Source organism: Pongo abelii, chromosome 12 (genome assembly GCF_028885655.2).
Source record: "Pongo abelii isolate AG06213 chromosome 12, NHGRI_mPonAbe1-v2.0_pri, whole genome shotgun sequence".
In the NCBI taxonomy this organism is placed as follows: Eukaryota; Metazoa; Chordata; class Mammalia; order Primates; family Hominidae; genus Pongo; species Pongo abelii.
In genome coordinates, this window is record NC_071997.2 from 65,563,852 (window position 1) to 65,587,448 (window position 23,597).

Here is a 23,597-nt window from a genome sequence, read left to right on the forward strand (position 1 = left end):
TGTAACTGACTCACAGGTCCACATGGCTGGGGAGGACTCCGGAAACTTACAATCATGGCAGAAGGGAAAGCAGGCACCTTCTTCACAAGGTGACAGGAGAGAGAGTGAGCAAGAGAGAGAAGCAAGGAAGAGCCCCTTATAAAACCATCAGATCTCATGACAACTCAGTCACTATCATGAGAACAGTGGATCACTATCATGATCCAATCACCTCCCACCAAGTCTCTCCCTCAACACCTGGGGATAGCAATTCAAGAGGAGATTTGGTGAGGACACAAAGCCTAACCATATGAGTAAGACTTATTCCCATTTTGTGCATGAGATTAATAAGCTCCAGAGAAGTCTAGTAATAACACGGTTATTAGGTGGCAGAACTTGGATTCAAATCCAGAGCCCTCTTATTCCAAGTCCAGGAAATTAGCCACTGAACTTCAGTTTATTTATCTATCCTTGCAAATGGCTGGACTTTCAGGACTGATCTTGGAGTTTGGTCTGTGTGATTAATGAAGTTGGAGGAATTAGAGACAATTGCTGACTTGTGTGGATACCTGCACTTGGGCTCTGCTGAGTGGGTGCACTGGGTCCTTCAGGTTTGCTAGTTAAGGGACAGTGTCTCAATATAAGGCTGGTGTCAATGGGGAGAGTAAAAGTGCTGACTTTGAACATGGTCTTTGGAAGTAGTATTATTTGAAAAAGCTGTGCAGTGTCAGAGCTGACCAAGAATCCAGCTGTGAACAGCACTCTAAAGAGTGTTGATAGAATCTGGGCTATCCAGCTGTGAGGGGCCCAGAAGTGCTTGAAGAGGTGACAAGTGCTGGAGACCTCCTTTACCCCTCCCCAGCAGCTGCTGCTGCTAACAGCAGAAGCTGCAGAGACTCACAGCAGCCAAAAGTCACAACCACTACACTACACTCTCAGTCTTAAGGCATCACCACCAATCATGAGGGATGTAAATCAACTGCCCCCAAAGACAATGATGCCCCTGCAAGCTGCAGAACAGAGCTTGGACACTGGGCCACAGTAACAACCTAGCCCCACTAAGGGCAACAGAGGAGCCAAACCAGAGAAATTCTTGCTTGATCTTTCCCCGCCTCCTCTACCGTAGGCAATGGGTAGAAGTTGAAGCTAGAGTATGGCTTATTAGCCAGGGATAATGTAGAAAATGCTATCAGCGTGATGTAAAGCAATCAGTAGGGGCTTTGGAGTCAACAGTACCTAGATTCAAATCCTGATCTTTCAGTGGACTTGCTATGCAATCTTGCTAAGTTAAATAAGCCCTTCAAGTCTTTCTTCATCATTAAAGAGAATAATAGTAATTTCTGTTTAGAGTTATGGCAAACATTAAATGAGATACTTTATAACTTGAGATACATAGTGGATTTCCAAAAATGTTAATTTTCTTCTCTCCTCTCATACATCCACAGAGGGATAAAAATAGCAATTTTCTGCTAAGAAATCCCATGAGGTTGGGTGCCCAGAAATGCCAAGTGAAAAAGTAAGCCAACTATAGAGACTCTGAAGTGCAATGTAGATTGTCAGTGGAGATGCCACCAGGGAATGTGAGTGGGTTCCAGCAGGAAATATGTTAAAATGCTCAGACATGCGCTTTCCAGTTTTGATTATTTTTTATTCCTACAATGATGTAAGTGTCTGTGGGCAATGTGATGAACACAGAGAGTGCTTCCAACTCCAGCATCTTTTGAATCAGTATTTTAACCCAACTTGAAAACTGTATTCAACACTGTCAGATACAGAAGTTTGTAGGTAAATAAAAATGTTTGGAAGCTATGATCCCATCCTTACCTGTGAAGATACTCTCCTCATTCAAGGCCAAGTCCCACTGCCATATGCTTTATCAACATTTCTGTTGCAAGTAGCAGAAACCTCAACTTAAACTGGCTTAAGCTAAAAGATATATGGCTCAGGAAGATGAAGAGTCTGGTTTAGCTTCAGTTCCAGACTGATGTAGACCTGAAATTATGTCAGCAGGACTCAGGTCCTCACCGGTCTGCTTTGTGTTGGCTATATTTGAGGATCTGCATGGTGGCCCACAATAGCTTCAAGACTCCTGTGTCACAAAAACCCAGTATAACAGAAGAGGGAAACTGTCTCTTGGGTGGCACAAAGAAAAAATTTGAGATCCAGATTAGGGTTTTATGATTATTAGTAAACCCAACTTGGTCAGGTGGGTGGACTGGGAGCATTATCTTGGCTTGGAACATGAGATACCCCTGGGAATAAAGTCAGTGCCATTGTGAGTAAATGGGCTAAGACTAAAGAGGTATGGTAAACCCACAGCAAGTTGGGTACTGTTGACATGTAAGCAGCATGGATACTACGGAGCAAAATTTCCTCTAGTACACTCTAGCCCCTAGAACAACAGCCTTTACGTCCCTTAAACTTTACCAACTTCCTTTATGCCACTCATTTAGGGCTTACCGCATGCAACTTTATATTTCAGGTTAATGATTAGTGCCTCAAGGGCAGAAGGTATCTTAAATCTTCGTCTCCATCAACATTGTCTTTCATAGTGCTTTGCCCATAGTGAGTAAATTAAGGGAATTTAATAGAAATTAATGAATTTAACACAGGCAAACATTGAAAATGAGTAACTGGAGTCAAAAGTTGAAATAGTTGATCTGGGGAAGAGATTAAGAGGAAACTATGTTAAAATTATACAGTTTCCAGTTGAGTGGAAGAAAAGGAAATCAGGGGCCCTTTATGCAAAAGTCGCTGTCAGAGACTTTGAAGTGTAATGTAGATTACTGTCAGAAATCCCTAACTGCCTTAATGTGTCTGCTCAGTCATCAAGAGATTGAGAGGACACATTGCTTATGTGCACCAAAACCCCCATGGAAAACAAGTCTGAACTTTTCCAGTCAAACCAACAAGAAACATTACCTAAAAGATGAAGGAGGCAGGAGAATTAATTGGAGTGTAGAGGATAGGGAGGAGGCAAGGTCTCCACAAAGAGAAAAATGGTTTTCCAGTAATTCTATCAAGAATTTAGGAGAAAAAGGCAAAAGTCCAGATAGGAAAATTCACTATCAAAATTACCCAAAAATCTGTCTTCAGGATTAGGCCTGTTCACCATCAAATCTGTAGAAAGTCTTCATTGCTACATAAGACAGAAAAGTTGATTTAGTCTTTTAAATATAATCTCACTCTTTTAAAATTAACCTCCAAGCTTATCAGGGCATGGAATGTAGATTGCTTCTATTTTATTAAGAATTTCCCATTTCACCTTGTCAGGAATGCACAGCACTCACAAAAGTATACGAAATTTATTATAACCCCATTGTTGAGAATGACATTTCAACGGAGAATTTCCCTTTAAGAGAAAAAACTAAATATGTCTTTGAGACAACATAGAACAGGAGGTGGAAAACTATGGCAAGTAGGCCAAATTCAGCTTGATGTCTGCTCTTGTAAAGTTTTATTGTCACACAGCCATACCCATTTGCATACTGTTGTCTAGTGGCTGCTTTCTAAACCCATAAGAGTAGAGTTGAACCGTCCCAATGAGAATTGTATTAGCCATAAAGCTTAAAATATTTTAGCATCAATGAGAGCCCTTGACAGGAAAGATGTGCCAACCCTGGCCTAGAAGAAAGAGGATTCTAGCCCACAAGAAACAGGGGTGCTTTTTCTACCAGTTCTCAAAGAATCAGACATATTAATGGTAAGATGATAGCATGGTGTTTGTCATCATCAGTGAGGACTTACAGACTGTGAGTAAAGAAGCCAGGAACAGAGAAAGACAGAAGTGGAGTAGGAAGCCACTCAGGAATCCAGAGGGGCGAGATAAGGGAGGGCAGAGGTGTGCGTCAGGCCTCCATGGAGCAAGAGAGAAAGACAGGAGCAATTAGCAGAAAAGCATGCCGTGGCTTTGTCTGCCTCAAAATGTTTCTTTCCCCTGCTACTGCTGCACATTTCAATGTTTTATTTCTCCAACCCTCTGAGCATTACCAAACAGTTATTATCTGAGCTTCTAACAAACAATTATTCCAGCTCCTAATTTATATTTCAATCATTTTAACTACTGATCTTATGATCACATCCAGGCCCTGATCACATTAGTGTCTATTAACTATGCAGCAACCAATAAAATCTGCATGAGAGACTTATTCCATATATACTCCCTTAGTACAATTTATTAAAATAATGTGGACTATTAACGTTTAAACTAAATGTAATATATATATTTAATATAAAAATTCTCATTACTGTGATTAATAAAATTTTTAGTGTAAGCTGATATTTAGTTAGAGAAAATGAACAAGATAAGCCAACTGAACTATTTCACTTACATTAATTTAATTAAATATGACTTTTACATTATGTAGGATCACATACATACCACTGATAATTCTAACATATTTAAGGAATCAAAAAGTAGACCCACTATCAAAATTACAATTAAATCACTAATGGTCTTTTTGTTTTTTCAGACGGAGTCTCACTTTGTTGCCCAAACTGGAGTACAAGTGCTGTGATCTTGGTTCATTGCAACCTCTGCCTCCTAGGTTCAAGCAAATCTCTGCCTCAGTCTTCTGAGTAGCTGGGATTGTAGGTGCCCGCCACAATTCCTGGCTAATTTTTGTATGTTTAGTAGAGACAGGGTTTCACCATGTTGGCCAGGATGGTCTTGAACTTCTTTTTTTTTTTTTTTATTATTATTACACTTTAGGTATATCTCCCAATGCTATCCCTCCCCCCTCCCCCCACCCCACAACAGTCCCCAGAGTGTGATGTTCCCCTTCCTGTGCCCATGTGTTCTCATTGTTCACTTCCCACCTATGAGTGAGAATATGCGGTGTTTGGTTTTTTGTTCTTGTGATAGTTTACTGAGAATGATGATTTCCAATTTCATCCATGTCCCTACAAAGGACATGAACTCATCATTTTTTATGGCTGCATAGTATTCCATGGTGTATATGTGCCACATTTTCTTAATCCAGTCTATCACTGTTGGACATGTGGGTTGGTTCCAAGTCTTTGCTTTTGTGAAGAGTGCCGCAATAAACATACGTGTGCATGTGTCTTTATAGCAGCATGATTTATAGTCCTTTGGGTATATACCCAGTAATGGGATGGCTGGGTCAAATGGCATTTCTAGTTCTAGATCCCTGAGGAATCGCCACACTGACTTCCACAATGGTTGAACTAGTTTACAGTCCCATCAACAGTGTAAAAGTGTTCCTATTTCTCCACATCCTCTCCAGCACCTGTTGTTTCCTGATTTTTTAATGATTGCCATTCTAACTGGTGTGAGATGGTATCTCATTGTGGTTTTGATTTGCATTTCTCTGATGGCCAGTGATGGTGAGCATGTTTTCATGTGTTTTTTGGCTGCATAAATGTCTACTTTTGAGAAGTGTCTGTTCATGTCCTTCACCCACTTTTTGATGGGGTTGTTTGTTTTTTTCTTGTAAATTTGTTTGAGTTCATTGTAGATTCTGGATATTAGCCCTTTGTCAGATGAGTAGGTTGTGAAAATTTTCTCCCATTTTGTAGGTTGCCTGTTCACTCTGATGGTAGTTTGTTTTGCTGTGCAGAAGCTCTTGAGTTTAACTAGATCCCATTTGTCAATTTTGGCTTTTGTTGCCATTGCTTTTGGTGTTTTAGACATGAAGTCCTTGTCCATGCCCATGTTCTCAATGGTAATGCCTAGGTTTTCTTCTAGGGTTTTTATGGTTTTAGGTCTAACGTTTAAGTCTTTAATCCATCTTGAATTAATTTTTGTATAAGGTGTAAGGAAGGGATCCAGTTTCAGCTTTCTACATATGGCTAGCCAGTTTTCCCAGCACCATTTATTAAACAGGGAATCCTTTCCCCATTGCTTGTTTTTCTCAGGTTTGTCAAAGATCAGATAGTTGTAGATAAGCGGCGTTATTTCTGAGGGCTCTGTTCTGTTCCATTGGTCTATATCTCTGTTTTGGTACCAGTACCATGCTGTTTTGGTTACTATCGCCTTGTAGTATAGTTTGAAGTCAGGTAGTGTGATGCCTCCAGCTTTGTTCTTTTGGCTTAGGATTGACTTGGCGATGCGGGCTCTTTTTTGGTTCCATATGAACTTTAAAGTAGTTTTTTCCAATTCTGTGAAGAAAGTCATTGGTAGCTTGATGGGGATGGCATTGAATCTGTAAATTACCTTGGGCAGTATGGCCATTTTCACAATATTGATTCTTCCTACTCATGAGCATGGAATGTTCTTCCATTTGTTTGTATCCTCTTCTATTTCATTGAGCAGTGGTTTGTAGTTCTGCTTGAAGAGGTCCTTCACGTCCCTTGTAAGTTGGATTCCTAGGTATTTTATTCTCTTTGAAGCAATTGTGAATGGGAGTTCACTCATGATTTGGCTCTCTGTTTGTCTGTTGTTGGTGTATAAGAACGCTTGTGATTTTTGTACATTGATTTTGTATCCTGAGACTTTGCTGAAGTTGCTTATCAGCTTAAGGAGATTTTGGGCTGAGACAATGGGGTTTTCTAGATATACCATCATGTCGTCTGCAAACAGGGACAATTTGATTTCCTCTTTTCCTAATTGAATACCCATTATTTCCTTCTCCTGCCTAATTGCCCTGGCCAGAACTTCCAACACTATGTTGAATAGCAGTGGTGAGAGAGGGCATCCCTGTCTTGTGCCAGTTTTCAAAGGGAATGCTTCCAGTTTTTGCCCATTCAGTAGGATATTGGCTGTGGGTTTGTCATAGATAGCTCTTATTATTTTGAGATACGTCCCATCAATACCTAATTTATTGAGAGTTTTCAGCATGAAGGGTTGTTGAATTTTGTCAAATGCCTTTTTTGCATCTATTGAGATAATCATGTGGTTTTTGTCTTTGGTTCTGTTTATATGCTGGATTACATTTATTGATTTGCTTATATTGAACCAGCCTTGCATCCCAGGGATGAAGCCCACTTGATCATGGTGGATAAGCTTTTTGATGTGCTGCTGGATTCGGTTTGCCAGTATTATATTGAGGATTTTTGCATCAATGTTCATCAAGGATATTGGTCTAAAATTCTCTTTTTTTGTTGTGTCTCTGCCCGGCTTTGGTATCAGGAGGATGCTGGTCTCATAAAATGAGTTAGGGAGGATTCCTTCTTTTTCTATTGATTGGAATAGTTTCAGAAGGAATGGTACCAGTTCCTCCTTGTACCTCTGGTAAAATTCGGCTGTGAATCCATCTGGTCCTGGACTCTTTTTGGTTGGTAAGCTATTGATTATTGCCACAATTTCAGCTCCTGTTATTGGTCTATTCAGAGATTCAACTTCTTCCTGGTTTAGTCTTGGGAGAGTGTATGTGTCGAGGAATTTATCCATTTCTTCTAGATTTTCTAGTTTATTTGCATAGAGGTGTTTGTAATATTCTCTGATGGTAGTTTGTATTTCTGTGGGATCAGTGGTGATATCCCCTTTATCATTTTTTATTGCATCTATTTGATTCTTCTCTCTTTTTTTCTTTATTAGTCTTGCTAGCGGTCTATCAATTTTGTTGATCCTTTCAAAAAACCGGCTCCTGGATTCATTAATTTTTTGAAGGGTTTTTTGTGTCTCTATTTCCTTCAGTTCTGCTCTGATTTTAGTTATTTCTTGCCTTCTGCTAGCTTTTGAATGTGTTTGCTCTTGCTTCTCTAGTTCTTTTAATTGTGATGTTAGGGTGTCAATTTTGGATCTTTCCTGCTTTCTCTTGTGGGCATTTAGTGCTATAAATTTCCCTCTACACACTGCTTTGAATCCATCCCAGAGATTCTGGTATGTTGTGTCTTTGTTCTCACTGGTTTCAAAGAACATCTTTATTTCTGCCTTCATTTTGTTATGTACCCAGTAGTCATTCAGGAGCAGGTTGTTCAGTGTCCATGCAGTTGAGCGGTTTTGAGTGAGATTCTTAATCCTGAGTTCTAGCTTGATTGCACTGTGATGTGAGAGTTTGTTATAATTTCTGTTGTTTTACATTTGCTGAGGAGAGCTTTACTTCCAAGTATGTGGTCAATTTTGGAACAGGTGTGGTGTGGTGCTGAAAAAAATGTATATTCTGTTGATTTGGAGTGGAGACTACTGTAGATGTCTATCAGGTCCGCTTGGTGCAGAGCTGAGTTCAATTCCTGGGTATCCTTGTTGACTTTCTGTCTCGTTGATCTGTCTAATGTTGACAGTGGGGTGTTAAAGTCTCCCATTATTAATGTGTGGCAGTCTAAGTCTCTGTGTAGGTCACTCAGGACTTGCTTTATGATTCTGGGTGCTCCTGTATTGGGTGCATATATATTTAGGATAGTTAGCTCTTCTTGTTGAATTGATCCCTTTACCATTATGTAATGGCCTTCTTTGTCTCTTTTGATCTTTGTTGGTTTAAAGTCTGTTTTATCAGAGACTAGGATTGCAACCCCTGCCTTTTTTTGTTTTCCATTTGCTTGGTAGATCTTCCACCATCCTTTTATTTTGAGCCTGTGTGTGTCTCTGCACGTGAGATGGGTTTCCTGAATACAGCACACTGATGGGTCTTGACTCTTTATCCAATTTGCCAGTCTGTGTCTTTTAATTGGAGCATTTAGTCCATTTACATTTAAAGTTAATATTGTTATGTGTGAATTTGATCCTGTCATTATGATGTTAGCTGGTTATTTTGCTCGTTAGTTGATGCAGTCTCTTCCTAGTCTCAATGGTCTTTACATTTTGGCATGATTTTGCAGCGGCTGGTACCGGTTGTGCCTTTCCATGTTTAGAGCTTCCTTCAGGAGCTCTTTTAGGGCAGGCCTGGTGGTGACAAAATCTCTCAGCATTTGCTTGTCTGTAAAGTATTTTATTTCTCCTTCACTTATGAAGCTTAGTTTGGCTGGATATGAAATTCTGGGTTGAAAATTCTTTTCTTTAAGAATGTTGAATATTGGCCCCCACTCTCTTCTGGCTTGCAGGGTTTCTGCAGAGAGATCCGCTGTTAGTCTGATGGGCTTCCCTTTTTGGGTAACCCGACCTTTCTCTGTGGCTGCCCTTAACATTTTTTCGTTCATTTCAACTTTGGTGAATCTGACAATTATGTGTCTTGGAGTTGCTCTTCTCGAGGAGTATCTTTGTGGCGTTCTCTGTATTTCCTGAATCTGAATGTTGGCCTGCCTTGCTAGATTGGGGAAGTTCTCCTGGATAATATCCTGCAGAGTGTTTTCCAACTTGGTTCCATTCTCCCCGTCACTTTCAGGTACACCAATCAGACGTAGATTTGGCGTTTTCACATAGTCCCATATTTCTTGGAGGCTTTGCTCATTTCTTTTCATTCTTTTTTCTCTAAACTTCCCTTCTCGTTTCATTTCATTCATTTCATCTTCCATCGCTGATACCCTTTCTTCCATTTGATCACATCGGCTTCTGAGGCTTCTGCATTCTTCACGTAGTTCTCGAGCCTTGGTTTTCAGCTCCATCAGCTCCTTTAAGCACTTCTCTGTATTTGTTATTCTAGTTATACATTCTTCTAAATTTTTTTCAAAGTTTTCAACTTCTTTGCCTTTGGTTTGAATAACCTCCCATAGCTCGGAGTAATTCGATCGTCTGAAGCCTTCTTCTCTCAGCTCGTCAAAGTCATTCTCCGTCTAGCTTTGTTCCATTGCTGGTGAGGAACTGCATTCCTTTGGAGGAGGAGAGGTGCTCTGCTTTTTAGAGCTTCAAGTTTTTCTGCTCTGTTTTTTTCCCCATCTTTGTGGTTTTATCTACTTTTGGTCTTTGATGATAGTGATGTACAGATGGGTTTTTGGTGTGGATATCCTTTCTGTTTGTTAGTTTTCCTTCTAACAGAGAGGACCCTCAGCTGCAGGTCTGTTGGAGTACCCGGCTGGCCGTGTGAGGTGTCAGTCTGCCCCTGCTGGGGGGTGCCTCCCAGTTAGGCTGCTCGGGGGTCAGGGGTCAGGGACCCACTTGAGGAGGCAGTCTGCCCGTTCTCAGATCCCCAGCTGCGTGCTGGGAGAACCAGTGCTCTCTTTAAAGCTGTCAGACAGGGACATTTAAGTCTGCAGAGTTTACTGCTGTCTTTTTGTTTGTCTGTGCCCTGCCCCCAGAGGTGGAGCCTACAGAGGCAGACAGGCCTCCTTGAGCTGTGGTGGGCTCCACCCAGTTGGAGCTTCCAGGCTGCTTTGTTAACCTAAGCAAGCCTGGGCAATGGCGGGCGCCCCTCCCCCAGCCTTGCTGCCGCCTTGCAGTTTGATCTCAGACTGCTGTGCCAGCAATCAGCGAGACTCCGTGAGCATAGGACCCTCTGAGCCAGGTGCGGGATATAATCTCCTGGTGCGCTGTTTTTTAAGACCATCGGAAAAGCGCAGTATTCGGGTGGGAGTGACCCGATTTTCCAGGTGCCGTCTGTCACCCCTTTCTTTGACCAGGAAAGGGAACTCCCTGACCCCTTGCGCTTCCCGAGTGAGGCAATGCCTCGCCCTTCTTCCGCTTGCACACGGTGCGCACCCACTGACCTGCGCCCACTGTCTGGCACTCCCTAGTGAGATGAACCCGGTACCTCAGATGGAAATGCAGAAATCACCCGTCTTCTGTGTCGCTCACGCTGGAAGCTGTAGACCGGAGCTGTTACTATTCGGCCATCTTGGCTCCTCCAGTCTTGAACTTCGGACCTCCTGCCTCGGCCTCCCAAAATGCTGGGATTTCAGGCATGAGCCACCATGCCCAGCCACTAATGGTCTTTCTAGATAAAGCATACTAACCTCTCTCACTTTACTAGATAGGATCTCAAGAATTAAACAAGTTGAAAAGTAATACAGTAATACTGCTTTGTTTTCCTCCTTAAAAATCTCATTGTTTCAGGTTTTTTTGTTTGTTTTTTGTTTTTTTTTTTTTCCTTTTCAACTGCACTAGGTTTGCGTGTTTGTGTAGGGAAGAGACGGGGCAGGAGGTCGGGGCAGAGAGAAAGAGAAAGAGAGAAAGTTACAGACACAGAGAAAGGGAGAAGCAGATTCCATGCTGTTTCTGTGCATTATCTCTTTTTATATAGAAATCTTTCCCCAAATGATTTCAGGATGAATATGCTGGTCACACTCCACTTTCTTCCTTCTGACCTTCTGTCTCCACCTGGGCTGACATACCTGCCCTGACACTTTCTAACTTTGTGACCTCTGGTAGATAAGATAACTACTTCAGCCTGGTTTCTCCATTAGTAAAATGGGAATGGTGTTGGAGGTGGCTTTGTAAGGGTTAAGTGAGATAGGTAGAAACAGTCCAGCCTTCAGTTACTAGCTCTCAGAGCTGGATGCCTCTGCTGCTGCCTCTGAAAATGTTGATTGACTAGTTGTCTTCAAGCATTAGCACACAGCCAGTGTGACCAAATTACCTTCTACACTTCGAAAGTCTTCCCGAGGCTGCCATGGCCTTGAATCCACCCTATTGCTCTTTTCCGCTCTCCTTGTCTGTGCTGATGGCATTCTGCTGACCCCTACATTGTGCCGTGATGGTTAAGGACTAAAAGGTGGAAGAGGAGAGTGAATTGAGCACCAGTACTGGGGTCTGATGGATCTGTGCTTGAGTCTCCGCTTACTGACTGCATGGCACTGGGTAAGTATTTAGTGTCTTTAAGTCTTAGCTTTCATCTCTACTAAGTGGGATGACCAATAATTGTACTTACTAAAGGGTTTTTGTGAATACTAAATGGTTACTGCAGATAAAGTGCTTACAAGAGTGTCTGGCCCATATTAAGAGCTTAATAGCATACTATCAACAACAAATGAGACACTGACTCCTAGAACAAAAGCACTGCTCTTTGGTGGCTGGATCATGCACTTGTGGTGAGTTTAGGACTTGGGGAGACCCAGAAACATGTCTGCAACCAGCAGAGTAGCTGGCAGTGTGAAGATTCCATTTTTGAGAAGAACAGAGAGCTTTTTCTATATTATCCTGTTTCCCACAATGAGGTAGAAAATGGGACACTGGAAGACTCCAACTCCATGTTCATTTTTTGACATTAACTCATTAAAAGAGAAAAAATCCCCTAAACCAACAAGTAGTGTCAAGGAAAGTCACTGATGCTCCCTCCTTAGGCTCTATCAGGTTATTTTTAAAGGGTCTGCTTGAGAATCACTGAAGCTACAAGTATAGCCAGAAACACAGCCACTTTCAGAGGGCAAGATCAAAGTGAAAAGATGAAAATTTGCCCCTAAAAGTTGTCATTCTCTGAAATGCACCAAGAGCCCTGATGTTTGATAATCTGGTTTCATACCCCAAAGCAAGGTACTTCTGCCTCCATTGCTAAGAAGGGACAAGAATAAGCTGAAAACAAAATGCTGACTTTTGGGCCTACGATCTGCACTAATTTTTGTAATTCTTAAACCAGGAGGAGAACCTGAACCCAGCCTGAATTATCGCCCAATCTCCTTAATAAATGTGGACAGGGAAATCTCAGTAAAGGTGCTGGCTAATAGGCTGGAACAGATATTCCCACACCAAATCCATCCCAATCAGGTAGATTTATTTGGAACAGACAGTGAGGCAATAATGGGAAGCAATTATTAAATGCAGTACAGTGAACTTCTGGAGACAGAGAAGGGCCTGTGGCTGCCATTCCACCTCCTTCTCTGAAGGGCCTTTGATCACCTAGCCACTCTGCCCCTCCCCTTCATTCAGCAATAATTTGGACTGAAGGCAGCATTGTTCAGGGGGAGCTCTCAGGACTCACAAGTCCTTCCCACCCCTCTCAGTAACAAACTAGTTAATAGGACTTGTGTCATCACCTTTGTCAATTTCCCTTGCCCCATGACCCTTATTTTATTTCAAAGTTATGTTAGAAACCTGTAGAAGAGGCTTACTTCCTCTGTCAATAAACCCTCTACTTCTAAGAATCTGTCCTTTCTTTGCATTGTAAGGTGCTATTGCAGGGTCAATAGCATGGGCTCTGGAGCCAGACTCTCCCTGATTTGAATTCTGGACCCAGTAAGTATCAGCTGGGCATATGACTTAGACTTCCTGTTTCAGGATTTCTTTCCTGTGAAATGGGGATCATGTAGAATGAGCTTCACTGAGGTGTACAAATCAAACAAGCTTATGCAAGTCAAGAGCAAGTTAGTTAAGTTAGTGCCTGACACACAGTAAATGCCCAATAAATTTTAGCAAGCGTTATCATCACCATCCTCATCATTTTTGCAGGAGTTGTCCATTGCATCTGAGACTCCCTAGTTCCAACTTCACAAGAAATTGATCTCATTTTAATAAATAATTTAATTTTAAGAAATCTCTCTTCTCTACTTTATTTTCTGAATTCCACTTTCCTGAGTAAATCTTAGGTAAAACTCAGCTATCTGTGATTTTTTAAGTTATTTTCACTTGTTCAATATTGCCTCTAAAATTTGTTCAATGTCTCTTTACCCCTCTTCTGGAGTATTCTTGGGTTATCCCCTAACAAAGCTTTATTGAAAAGCCTTAAGTTGCATCTATTTCATGCCCAATGATTATATTATCTTTTTCACACATTCCACTAGCTGATATATATATGTGTGTATATATATGTGTGTATATATATACACACATATATATACACACATATATATACACATATATACACATATATACATATATACACATATATACATATATACACATATATACATATATACACATATATACACACATATACACATATATACACATATATACACATATATACATATACATATACACATATATACACATATATACACACATATATATACATATATATATATACACATATATATATATATACACATAAAATCATGCCCGTGTCTCTATCATTTAAGTTCTGGTTAATGTGTCAATTCCTCTGCATTTGCTCTTCCTCCTGTCAATATTTCCTTTAAGTACATTCTCAGTTTCAGGTATGGAATCTGTGCCTCAGATTTCTGTAAACTGCCCCTACTTCTAAGTAAAGTGTCTTCTTTGGGTTTAAGAATATAGATAGATAGATAGATGATTGATAGATAGATAGATGATAGATAGATAGATAGATAGATAGATAGATAGATAGAGCTTTCACTAATTTCCTGACAGGAAAGAATTATTGATGGCCCTTTTAGTATATGTTTAATATACTTCCACTTTTATCTTTAAGAAGAAGAAAAGATAAAGGTAGAAACATATATGCAATTTCATTATAAGATGCTATTTAAGGGTCAATGGCATGGGCTCTGAAGACAGACTCCCTGATTTAAATTCTGGACCCAACATATATCAGCTGGGCATATGATTTAGGCTTCCTGTCTTCAGGATCCTTAGCTGTGGAATGGGAATCATGTCGTATGAACTTCACTGGGGGGGTTGTACGAATCAAACAAGCTCACACAAGTTAAGGGCAAGTTAACTAAGTTAGTGCTTACCATATAGTAAGTGCTCAATAAATTTGAGCAATCATTGTCATCACCATCCTCATCATTTCTGCAGGAGCTATTCTTTATATACTTTGTATACATATATAGTATGTTTTATATACTTCCACTGATATCTTTAAGAAAAAGAAAAGATAAAGGTGGAAGTATATAAAGCATATGCTAAAAGGAAAAGAAAATCACATATTCTTTTACCTTCCAAAAATTCATTGATTTCTAAAAACTTACTGCATCTTAAAATAATGTATCTGTTGAAAATGATAATTTTAATAGGGCCTTGCAGATTAACTAAGTGCTTAGTAAGTTTTGTAAAGCTTTGCAATGAACTGTACTGAGTCCATGATAAGTTCCAAGACTTTCTTCATGGAAGTAAATAACATTTAAGTAAGGTCTTGAAGCATCAAGTGAAGGTGAGAAATGCACTCAGGGAAGAAGCTAAATGACCATGGGCCCAGAGGAAAGAATAATCTAGAGGCCTTTGGCAAGTCAGAAGTCCTGAGTAGAGCTAGGTATGTAGAGGTTATAGGATGAAGATTCTTTAAGGTAAGCCTGTTTTGCTTTGTTTTATTGTATATATATTTAAGCTGTACAAATGATGTTTGGAAACCTACATACAGTGGTTGTATACACTTATACATAGTGGTTAACCACATCCAAGCAAATTTACATATCCATAATCTCATATCTTTTAGCCATGTCTGAAAAGTTGGATGATGAGGTTGTGAAAAGCCTTGAGAGCTATGCCAAGGAATTTTGACTTCATCCCAGTATCTGGGTCAGGAGAGAGTCATAATCAGAGCAATCATCTGAGAGGATTTATCTGGATTAATAAGGGAAAAGGTAGGAGCAAGAGAGGAGACCCATTAGGAGGCTTCTGAAATGAGTTAGACAAGAAGTAATAAAGGTTTAAATGAGAGTAGTATCAGCTAAAAAGAAAAAAAAAGGCATCGCATCTCATAGGGGTGAAATTGAAAGGACTTGGCAACTAATTGGATGTAGAATTCCAAGTGAAAAATGCTGAAGATGCTGAGCTGGACCTCAGAGGGCTACACCTGGCCTCATGGGCTGAGAAGAAAGGCCGAGGTCACTGCAGTAATGAATGCTGTGGAAGAAAACTAGGGCTCAGAGGAGTCTGCAAAGGTGGAGGAGGACAGCCCTGCTGCTGTGCGGCAGCCCAGCAACCCCACATCCCCCACTGTCGTTACCACACCTGAGCCTATGGGGACTGATGCTGGGAACAAGTACATTAAAGCAGGTGGTGATGAACCAGAGTACAAGGACAGCTGGGGCTTTGGCTTTGGGGAGCTGGTGTGAGGAAAACTGCAGGGCTTCTCCTGGTGGCCACATTGTGTCTTGGTGGATGACAGGCCAGAGCTGAGCAGCTGAAGGCACCCACTGTGTCATGTGGTTTGGAGAGGTGAGTTCTCAGTGCTGTGTGTAGAGAAGCTGATACCACTGAGATCCTTTTGCAGTGTGTTCCACCAGACCACCTATAATACAACAAGCAGCCCATGTACCACAAAGCCATCTACGAAGTCCTGCCGGTGGCCACCAGTGTACAGGGGAGCTGTTCCCAGAGAGCCATGACAGCGATGAGAGTGACACTGCCAAGGATACAGAGGTGCAGAGCAAGCAGATATTCGGATGGATCTTTGGGGGTTTCCAGCCTTCTGCCCCTAAGAGACCGGAGCCACAAAAAGAGGAGAAGAATCCCAGCAAAGAAGTTTATGCACACGTGTGGGTTGACCCTGAGGCAACTGCTTAGGCACCACCCCCACCAGCCAAAGAGCCTCAAAAGAGCACATACGTGGTGGTATGTGCCTGTAATCCCAGCTACTGGGGAGGCTGAGGCAGGAGAATCACTTGAACCAGGGAGTCAGAGGTTACAGTGAGCCGAGATAGCACTATTGTACTCCAGCCTGGTGACAGAGCAAGACTCTGTTTCAAAAAAAATAAAAAAAGAAGCTCGACATCAAGGAGATTGTTGATGAACACACAAGAGTAGTTAGTGTACAAGGTGAGGAAGAAGTGCCAGAACATCAAGGACTTTTGTGTCTCTTGTGGGAGCCTCAATGTCACTCTGGAACAGCCCCTCTGACAACATTGCAAGAACTGCTTCCTGGAATATGCATACCAGTATGATGAAGATGGCTATCAGTTCTGCTGCACCATCTGCTGCTGGGAGCACGAGGTGCTCATCTGCTGGAACAACTGCTGCAGGTGCTTTTGCGTGGAGTGTATAGACCTCTTGGTTGGGCCAGAGGTTGCCCAGGTGACCATTAAGGAAGATCCCTGGAACTGCTACATTGTGAACACAAGGCACCTATGAGCTGCTGCAGTGGCGGGATGACTGGCCCTCTCAGCTCCAGATGTTCTTCCTCAATAACCCTAACCAGGAATTTGACCCTCTGGAGTCTACTTGTCTGGCCCAGCTGAGAAAAGGAAGCTGCCCATCCAGGTGCTGTCTCTCTTTTTCGGGATTGATATGAGGCTCTTGGTGCTGAATGGCTTGGACATTTAGGTAGATCACTACATGTCTCAGAGGTGTGTAAGGACGCCATCATGGTGGGCATGCTGTGGCACCAGGGGAGGATCACACACATCAGGGATACCCAAACCATCACACAGAAGTACAACCAGGAGTGGGGCCCATTCTCTGCAATGACCTCTCCATTGTCAATCCTGCCCACGAAGGACCCTACAAAGGCACTGGCCAGCAGTTCTTTGAGTTTTATCACCTGTGCATCATGCACAGCCCAAGGAGGGAGATGATCACCCTTCTTGTGGCTCCTTGAGAGTGTGGTGGCCATGGACATTAGTCAAAAGAGAGACATCTCACAATTTTTTTTATTCGAATTCCATGATGATTAATGCCAAAGAAGTGTCAGCTGCACACCAGAACTGCTACATCTGTGGTAACCTTCCCAGTAAGAGCAGGCCATTGGCATTCACTGTGAATGTAAGCTGGAGCTGCAGGAGTGTCTGGAGCATGGCAGGAAAGCCAAGGTCAGCAAAGTGAGGACCATTACTACCAGGTCAAACTCCATAATGCAGGGCAAAGACCAACGTCTCCCTGTCTTCATGAATGAGAAGGACAACACCTTAGGTGCACTGAAATGGAAAGGGTATTTGTCCTTCCTGTCCATTATACTGACATCTACAACATAAGCCATTGGGCAAGGCAGAGACTGTTGCATGAGTCGTGGAGCATGGCACAATTCTTCCCTCCACTGAAGGGGTATTTTGCTTGTGTGTAAGGGACATGGGGGCAAACTGAGGTAGTGACACAAGGTTAAACAAACTAAAAAAAAAAAAAAAACCCACAAAACATAATAAAACACTAACAATATAAGGATGGAGAGAAGTATCAGCACCCAGAAGAGAAAAAAGGAATTCAAAACAAAAACTACAGAGGCAGAAATAACGGAGGGCTTTGCCTTGCAAAAAGGGTTGGACATCATCTCCTGATTTTTCAATGTTTTTCTTCAGTTCTATTTAAAAACAAAACAAGATCCCTCCCCTTCCTCCTGCTCTGCCCTCCGCCTTTTTTTTTTTTTAAGAACTTTTGTTTTCTACTATTTTCCATCTATGTTGCTGCAAAGGACATTGATGGAGTTGGAGGCCATTATCTTAAGCAAATTAATGCAGAAACAGAAAATCAATTACCACATGTTGTCACTTATAAGTGGAAGCTAAACATTGCATACATATGGACACAAAGAGGGGAACAACAGACACAGGGGTTACTTGAGGGTGGAGAGAGGGAGGAAGTTGAGGATTGAAAAACAACCTAATCAGGTACTATGCTTATTACCTGGTAAAATAATCTGTACACTAAACCTCTGTGACACACAATTTACTTATATAACAAACCTGCATATGTACCCCTGAACCTAAAACAAAAGTTAAAAAAAGGATGGTGGGATGTATTATGTCTTTTGGCTCCGAACCCACTTTTCTATGTTAAGCTTTGGGATGCTGGGCATGGGACTCTACAAACATCTTCTCTCCTTGGCTAGCTGGATTCCTACTGTGTTCTACTGATGGGAGTGACAGAAAGAGACAGAAAAACTCAAGAGGCAGAAGGGGCATGCTTCTTCCTGTTTGCTCACTGTTCTAGTCAGCATCACCCCAGCTACAGCCCTTCGCTTTGGAAATGGCAGTTATTTCCAGTTTCCAGTTATTTTCCACTTCTAAAATCAGTCTCATGTTGCACCCCTTCAAGTTACTAGAGGGGGCTCTTTCCAGAGGTCCAACACCCAGCTTTGTAAAGACTTTCCTCCAAGTCTGTAGCTTCTAATAATAACAACCTTCCTCTTGAACCTCAGATTGGGTTTAAGATACCCAACTTTGTAAACTGTACACAAAGTTAGTACACAGTAGTTATTAAAAGGAGAACAAAGACTATTTTTTTCTAGTTGAGAATCAGGACAAGAAATTAGGTGGGTTGGATCATATTCCAAGGTCTGTGCTCTCTTCCCATCTTCTCTGTGCTTAAAGCACTCATTTGCTACCTAGGCTCGAGAATGTCACCTGTACACATGATTTGGGGTCAACATGGTCCACATTGTCCTTTTTTTGTCTATGCCTTAACTATTGGAACAGTCAAGAGGTAAACGCACCAAGCTAAGTAGACCCTTCCACCAGCATATCAAAGAGCAAGCATCTTGGTGGCACTGTCTTACTTAGAATTTTCTCTTCCAGTCCTTAATGGTGTCAGGCTTCCACAAGACACCGCATTCAACATTTGAGTTATTTTGCAAGAGAAAGTTTAAATCAATCGAAAAAAGCAGAATCGCCTTCAACAAGAAATACAACAGGAAAGGGGAAAAAGGACTCTGTCTCAGTAATAATTAGGCTCATCTTAAAATAAAATCTATTTCCTGAATGCACCATAATTTCTGAAGTCAGCAGACCTTGGTGCCTGTGCCTCATTGTTCTGTCTGTCAAACTAAAGGCCATGAAAAGCTCTGAACCACAATGGAAAAAACATTTCAAGATCTAAAAGTTGCTACCAAACACCTCTCTGGGGAACACCATCTTCATGGAATCACCAGAAAGAAGCCAGTCTGAGTCTTTAAGATAACTTAAGAAAAATTATGCAAATAACTCAACCTCAGCTCCAGGGACTTCCTCTTACTAAAATCGATGCTGACTCAAACACATAAAATGATTAGGACCACCTTTTCAGTATATAATACATGGTTTTGTTTCATTAACTAAAGAGCCCTGTGTTGTCTGAAACTATTAATAGAGAAATTAAATTGATCTGAGTTGCTGTTTGGGCCTGAATTTTGAAAAGCTGTGTCTCTTAATTCTACCCTGAGTTTAAAATATGGCACACCTGGACAATCTGGCTCTCTCCAGGGAATGTACTAACTCTGGATTTTTTTATCCATCTGAAGTCCACCATATGGAACAACTGTGTCATTAAAATGGGCATTAAAAAGATTTGTTCACTCAGCTAGATTTAGACAGATAATAATATTTGGCAATTTTATATAGTGCCTTTCACCTGTCCATCTCAAAGAAAGCAATTTATAAACACATATTTTTATAAACTTTTTATAAGCCAGAGGTATGTCAGCTTTTCCCTCTGAAGAAAACAGCTCCTGCGTGCCATACGCTAAGTCCATTCCAAGTAAGAGATGATGCAAAATCAAAAAACAAAATATATACACCTAATCTTTACTCATAAAAATTAAAAATAAAATTAAAAAAAACAGTCTGAGAATGTTAAGTACATAATATCTAAAATAGTAACTACAATTTGTCCACCCTGAGCAAGGAAAAACAGAAATACTGCATGTATGGAAAATATTTGTTTTCTTTTTCCTAGCCTTGGATCCACAAAAACAGAATTTTTCATAATATTTATAACACTGTTACTTAAATAACTGTGAATGAAATTGGTTAAAACCTCATAACCACTTCACTTTAGCAATTTGGTGTCTGGCAATAAGAATTAATAGTCTCCCTATGCAATTTCAATTAGGCTTTCCATAATTGCCATCCATTTGCATATCTAGCTCTTTAGGTCTATTTCTCAGTAGTTCAGAACTCAGAGGTGTAGAAAGATAGTTCATTGTTCTTTACAGACCACTAACATTCCTTGGCACATAATATATGCATATAACTTATTTATATTTCTCTTTTCTTCCAACCTCAGTCTGTCCATTAAACAATGCCTACCTTCCTTTTCACACCACCTTTACTCTGTGTCTTCTTTACTTGTGTAGCACAAAAGATTTCTAGGGGATAAATGTCACATACTCAAGAAAAGAATTGAGCTTCAGAATGTTTTCATTTATCAAATGTGCTGATACAGATTATTACAAAACATAAATATGGATTAAAAATATATCTTACATATACATACATAACTCCACAAAAGTTTGTCAGATAGGGTAGGACAAAGCTCATAGTGTCAAATTCTGCTCCTGGGAGGTGCAAAAGGGCCAATAGTGTGAATAGAACATCCAGGCAAACATTCCACAAGATATGAATGCATTGTTTGCAACTCAGTGGATAAATGCCTGAAGGGATGGATTTCACATTCTTCATGATGTGCTTATTTTACATTCCATGCCTATATCAAAACATCTTATGTACCCCATAAATATATATACCTACTATGTATGCACAAAAAAATAAATAAATACTTTTTTAATGATATGAATGGATGAAATAAGGCAGCCAGTTACAGACTGTCTCAGGTGATCAAAAAGATTCCTGTCAACATAGTCCGGAATATATGCTTAATATAACAATATCTTGTACTAACGATTCCCAGATGATAACATTTTAATGTATCAATTTTTAAAGAGGTTACTTATTATGAGCATGTTTTCCATAATGTTTAGGAAAGATTGGAAACTCAAACAGTTACAGGAACTAGACAGGTAACATTAATGAGTGAAATATGCAGGTGTATAATAACAGGGAGGAGTATATAATAACAATAGTTTGTTGTGATTTATATCCTAATGGAAATTCTTTTATAAGCACATAGCATATATGCTTACATATTTATTCATAGGTGTATATGTAAACATGTGGAAAATAAGTGCATACACACACATGCACATACATATATGTTCCATAATTTTTAAATAAATCTGATACAACCCTATTAAACTGGACACACATGCACCCTTTGAAATGGGTAGCTGCCTCTCAGCTCAAGGCAATCGCTTTCATGCAAGAATATAGGCCCAATAAGGACAGATATTCTGAATTCTCAACAAGAACTGCAAGTTTTCACTTTTTTGAAAGTGAAATATTTTAATTTTTAAATGTTGGCTCCAATTTTCTTTAAACCCTTACATGTCAAGTAACAGCATGTCAGTTAGTCAAATCTTGTGCCTTAGCTATAAGCTTGCAATCATTAGTGCCCAGTAAAGCTTGTATTTCGCATCTGGGAAGAAAACAAGGGGAAACCATACATTGTTTAAAGTTTAGTTTTTGGCATCCACGGAAATAAAGATTTCCAATATAAATTAAGTTCACTATTTGAAAATAGTTATATTTCTTGAAAAATTGTGTTTCTAAATGAGATTTTTCCTCAATACACAAAAAGCTTTTTTAAATCAGTAAGAAAAATAGGCACAAAAAGTTATGTATAAAAAATGTGTAAATTATATGAACATGCAAATATTAGAAAGAAAAAGCACATGACTATTAAACATAGAAAAGGATGGTTAACCCCAGTGTTATGCAACTCACTAAAAATTTTTTAAGGATTATAAATATCATTAAAATATCAAAAAACATGAATTATGTAATATAAATGAATAAATTTATATTAGATATAATTATATAATAATTATTTATATAAAGTAATAATTTTTATAATGCTTATATGTAATTATATATTATATATGCTAAAGCATAGCAAGGGTGACTTTTACTCCAGTTCCCAATAAGTTCCTCATCTGCTTCTGAAACCACCTCAGTCTGGACTTCACTGTCCATATGACTATCAGCGTTTTGGTCACAACCATTCAACAGGTCTCTAGGAAGTTCCAGACATTCCCTCATCTTCCTGTCTTCTTCTGAGCCCTCCAAACTGTTCCAACCTCTGCCTGTTACCCAGTTCCATAGCTGCTTCTACATTTTCAGGTATCTTTATAACAATACCCCACTCCTGGTGACAATTTTCTGTATTAGTTCATTCTCACACTGCTATAAAGAACTACCTGAGACAGGGTAATTTATTTAAAAAAAAAAGGTTTAGTTGACTCGCAGTTCCACAGGCTATACAGGAAACATGGTTGGGAGGCCTCAGGAAACTTACAATCATAGGAGAAGGCAAAGGGGAAGTGAGCACATATTCATGTGTTAGAGCAGGAGAAAGAGAGAGAGAAGGGGGAAGTGCCACACACTTTTATATCATCAGATCTCTTGAGAACTCACTATCATGAGAACAGCAAGGAGGAAATTTGCCCCCATGATCTAATCACCTCCCACCAGCTTCCTCCCTTAACACTGGGAATTACAAATCAACAAGAGATTTGGGTGGGGACACAGAGCCAAATCACATCACAATCTGTGAGTAAATAAATGGGAAGTAACTGAAAACAAGGAAAAGAAGGTATTTTTCTATACCAATAATAATGTTTTTTCTGCATTGTGATTACTAAAAGCTTTAACTCAACTATTTGTCTTTATTTTCAATTGGTTCCCATCTTACTGTTCTCTCTTACAAAGAAAAAAAAATCACCTTCTCTGGTGCCCCCTCATTAATTATAAAAATATATTTCTTGTTGTTCCTTTGTCTTGCATGTTTCTTCCCAACTCAAGTATTTTACTCAAAACTGACCTGAGCTCAATGTCAGATTTCTTTTCAACATTTCACCTGCCTGGATTATATCTGACAGACTCCTCTTTCCAGCTAAAGTTGTGACTATTGAAGACAAAAGCAGGCCAATGAATTTGGGGACATCGGGAATTATCTTGTTTTCTTACATCACATTCTACAACTAGAGGCAATTACTTTGTCACTGCCCTTGTCTTGCTTCTACTCATTTTTTGGTTTTGGAAAACACCATTTAACTATGTCGTGAACACCTTAGGCACTACTCACAGATGCACATCTCACTTGTTTCTTTGCTGTTGTTCTGAGCTACTCATGCTGTGCTCTGCCCATATGCCCCTTCCCATCAACTGGCATCCCTCAGTAGTGATCTGAGCCTTTTTCTTTCAAAGCATCTTCCCATAAAACAGAGATCAGAAAATTCCTCTTAGTCATA

General features: G+C 40.2%; 1 long non-coding RNA gene and 1 pseudogene across 1 annotated transcript in view; one reads left to right on the forward strand and one right to left on the reverse strand.

Annotated features, from left to right (window-relative positions):
- Window positions 1–23,597, reverse strand: part of LOC134759701 (uncharacterized) — a 113,503-nt gene that overhangs the window by 62,495 nt on the left and 27,411 nt on the right. The gene's annotated exons all lie outside the window — the stretch shown is intronic.
- Window positions 15,424–17,603, forward strand: LOC100936809 (DNA (cytosine-5)-methyltransferase 3A-like; annotated as a pseudogene).